The sequence below is a fragment of the Octodon degus genome, unplaced genomic scaffold (assembly GCF_000260255.1).
Source record: "Octodon degus isolate 3935 unplaced genomic scaffold, OctDeg1.0 scaffold00035, whole genome shotgun sequence".
Lineage (NCBI taxonomy): Eukaryota > Metazoa > Chordata > Mammalia > Rodentia > Octodontidae > Octodon > Octodon degus.
The window spans coordinates 13,980,220-13,984,701 of record NW_004524611.1 but is presented as its reverse complement, the minus strand read 5'-3'; positions in this window follow the sequence as shown (position 1 = coordinate 13,984,701).

Below are 4,482 nucleotides of genomic sequence, written 5' to 3'. Positions count from 1 at the left end.
TAGGGTGGAAGAGAAGTCCATTTGTAGAGTGTGCTGATGGAAATATTTTGCTGCTGTACACAAAAGAATAACTGAAAGACTACTTTTGTATATCTCTTATTCTCCTGTGTTTAACTGTTTGCCCTATTTGGTGAGTTCTTCCCATTCTCATTCATAGAGTTGTGATCATTTTGCTCCCTCTCTAGAACATCATTTAGTAGTCTGTGTAGGCTTGGCTTTGTCATCATGAAATTGTTAAGCTGTTCTTTGTCATGGAAGTATTTCACTTCTCCATTACACTTGAAAGAGAGTTTTGCAGGCTATATCAGTCTGGGTTGGAATTTGTTTTCTTACAAGACTTGTATTACTTTGCTCCATGCTCTTCTTGCCTTCATGGTTTGTGAAGAGAAACCTGCCATTATTCTAATGGGTTTTTCTTTAAGTGTGATCTGTTTCTTTTCTTTAGCAGCTTTTAGTATACTGTTCCTGTGGTGAATTTCTGGGATCTTGATTATTATATGTCTGGGTGTGGTTTTAATTGGGTTGATGTTATTTGGAGTTCTATATCTTTCAGTTATCTGATTGTCAGATTGTTTCCCCATGCTTGGGAAGTTTTCTTCTATTACTTTTGTCCATATTCTTTTTATATCATTTGTATTGGCTCCTGGGCCAAGCTACACTTCATATCACTGTTTCTTTGTATTGATACTATGTTGACCGCTGATTATCTTGCAGATTTGAAAGCCACTGTGCACAGCCTGAAGGAAGCATTGCTGGCATGGGGGTGGGCTGCGGACAAGACGAGGTCCAGGGAACTGGCTGGTCTGTCAAATTCTTGGGTGTTATATGGTTGGGTAAGACCAGACCCATGACTGTACACCAATTACAAGCGTATATGGGCTTGCTGGGCTTTTGGAGGATGGACTGTACCTAGGTACCCTGCTGTGTCCTTTTCCCCACATGACCAAAAAGGGCACAATATGGGGATGGACGGATGTGGTGGAAGCTGCTTTTCAGGACTCAGAGAGGGCTGTTGCACAGGTTCAAGCCCTGGGAGTCACTGACCCTACCCTGACGTTTATCCTGTCAGTGTGGATAACAGTGGATTTGGCCAGGGCCTACGGCAAAAACAGGGGAAGTGAAATCACCCTGTTGGATTTGGGTCATAGTCGTGGAAGGGAGCCAAGAGCTGGTATTCCCTGGTTGAGAAACAGCAGTGTTGTAAGCTGCTATGCATGTCTGTGAGGAATCATGGGACAGAGAGAGGAGTGGACATAGGCATGAACAGCCTGTCCCAAGAGTAGAGTGGCACGGGCCCCCACTCTCATGTGTTGGGGGATGTACCTCTTACAGCAGATCTCTTTCTTGGCTTACCTTTTGGCAGCAAAACTGGCAACAGCCTTGGGATTTGTGATATACATGGCCCAGGAACCCATCCAGGAGGACAGATCACAGGACCAGACACCTAGCTCCTGTACAAAAGGGAAAGAAGACCTCCAGCTGACACCAGATATGTTGGTGGGTCATGCAATGGACAGCAATTGTTGTCCAGCCCAGTATGGACTTCCATACTCTGGTTTGAAACCTATGTCAATCCAGTAAGCAGAGTTGCAGACAGTGTGATTGCCTGTCATGCACAAAGGGGACACCCTATATGTGAGCATGAAGAGTTGGGCTATCTTTAGGGGGCTGACACTCTGACCACCAGCTTGGGCAGTTCAGTAGTGATGGCACTATCCACTGTGGGGTGACAACCTGTAGGAAGATATATGGGAGCATGGTCAAAAGTCTGACCATGTAGGGTATCATGGTTTAGGACATAAGCCCCTCCTCTCACCAGAACATGACTTAACAGATGCCTTAACCAGGCATTACAGTGGTTGACTTCTAGGAATATCATCTGACTAAAAATATTGACTGCTGCATGCAGCATCTGACCAGGGACAGGGGCCATAAACTTAATCCTCCAGGTTGAAGCCTTTGTTCAGCATAGGGCCCAGGCCTTGAATGTTATGTGTCAGGCTCTGATGTTGCTCATGAATAAAACTTCTCAAACGAGAAAGATGGTTGTGCAAATCTGCATGGCTTCTGGTTTGCTGACTGCAGCACAGGGAAGCACCTGTACCCTCTCACGTGCAGAATGCTGCATTTATATCAGCGAGCACCAGACACAGGTATGGGAAGCTTTGTGTGGGATGCCTGTGGAGGTCTCCACTATCCAGGCCTGCAGAGGACCCCTTTCTCAGTGCTGAGAATCCTTGGGATCCATCTGGCACTGGACAGCCATTAGCTGTGGCAGCAATGGGGTTGGTAGTTCTACTGTTCCCTGTATTACTGTTGTGGTCTTTGTGTGAGGGGTCAGTTTTATAGACCACTTACAAAAGGCAACTCTCCCCTGACCTTTGAGAGTGGGATTTGGGGAACCACTGAGACTGAGTCAAACTTGGGGCATGTAAGGATGCTTTGGGATAGCCCTGAGGATATGACCCCATTGTCAGCTCAAGTACATATGGGGGCATCATTATATAATCATGACTCAGCAGTGGACAGCTATGCATGTGCCAGTGAGGCTGGCATGTGGGAATGTAAATAGTTGATAACAACCGGTATAAAAATACACAGTAAAAAAAAAAAAATACACAGTAAATATGTAGGTTCTTGTGCTCTGCCCTGCTCTGTGTAGCCTGCTGTTGTTGCTGATGCCTTCCACACATGTGTTCTTTAACCTGTGAACCTCAGCCTTGAACGTCTTTGTTATAGTTTGTGTCTAGATGTTCCCCCGAAGCCTCATGCAATTGTGGGATGAACTTCTAGAGTTTGTGATTGGTTCATGATGCAGTGCTGGGACTATGAGTGTGAGTGCTACGCTCACCCCGTGGTGGGTAGCCTGCATGGACTGTCGGGGAGGGGAAGAGGCCTGCTCACTCTCTGCTTCTCCCTTTTTGCTCTTGCTGTTTTCCACTGCCATGAACTGTTTGTTGCCTGTTTCCACGTCCTACTCTGCTTTGAGTATGGACTGAAACCTCCACAAACTGTGAGCAAAATAAACTTTTCCTTTCTTAATTTTGGGTATGGGGGATTTTGTCCCAGCAATGAAAGAAAAGTAACCAAGGCAGTCTCCCTTGGGCCACCTGAATGGTCAACAACATCTAAATGCTGTACTGTGGACAGAAATGTGGGCACTCTGACACAAAGTATGAGGAGTAGAATGAGGATGGGATGGATGGCCCAAAGACACAGAGGTAATTCCTGGCCCAATGGAGCTCTTAGCTCCTAAAGCTAAAAATACCCAACAAGTATTTCTAGAATATCTTTTGTGTGTAACATTCTTCAATGGCTAGCAGGCATCCTGTAGCTGGTCAATACCCACACAGGCCCCCATGGTAGATGAGGGGCAGGATTGAAAATGTCACCAAGTGACTGAGAGTTCTTTTACTCAATTTGGGTAGAAATCCCAAATAGGCAGCCTAACTCTTAGTGTTAGTCACCCTGAACTCTGGATCCCAAGGGCTATCAACTCATAGTATTATCAACCCCATGCCACCCTCCTGGCAGCTGCAACCAGTGCCTGTGGCCAGCTGCAAGGCATCTGCAGCAGCTATGGAAGAAAAAATAGTACCTGGGGTGGGGTGGACGAGGCTCTTGATTCCTGTCTCTAAGCCAGACTTGGAGTCTCATCACTCTGACTCAGCAGTAAGGACATCTCCCTTACAGTGTGCTCGGTGGGGGAGGTTCTCCTTCAAAGATGTGAAAGTTCCTTTGTCAGTCATTCTGAAAAGAGGCCAGTGATTGGATAAGGAAGGAAGTGGGAGGGGCTTCCCTCAGCCTTGACAGAAATGAACGCCTTTTCTCGTTCTCCAGATCAAGCACCACAGAATTTAGATTTTGGGGAATATATAGAAGAGTGATATAAGGATAGGTTTCATGTGACTGTCTGGCTCGACTAAGGTGTTTGTTGTTCGGTGGGACATTTGTCTAGATGCTGCTGTGTGTATTTAGATGTGACTAACATTTAAATCAGTAGGCTTTCTCTTTCTCTTAACTCTTGCTCATTTGCAAACTCTTTCCGTGATCAGCACACCGTACAATAGGCAATATGGCCACTTCAGTAAATTCACCTCTCCCCTGGGTCTCCAGCTTGGTGGCCTGCCCTACAGAATTTGGACTTGGAAGCCCACGAAGTCACATGGTCAATTCTTTAAAATAATTAAAGAAGCCAAGCATGGTGGAACATGCCTATAATCCCAAACCCCAAAGGTTGGGACAGGAAGATCACCATGAGCACAAGGCCAGCCTGGGCTGTATAGTGCGTTCAGGACCAGCCTGAACCATGTAGCAAGACACTGTATCAAAAAAACACCAATAAAAATAATAATAATTAAAGGATTTTTTGTGCTAGGCATGGTGGTGTACACTTGTAGTCCCAGCTGCTTAGGACCCTCCTGCCCCAGCCTCTTGAGTGCTATGATTCCAGTAACCTTCTTCCTTTGACATTCTAGATCC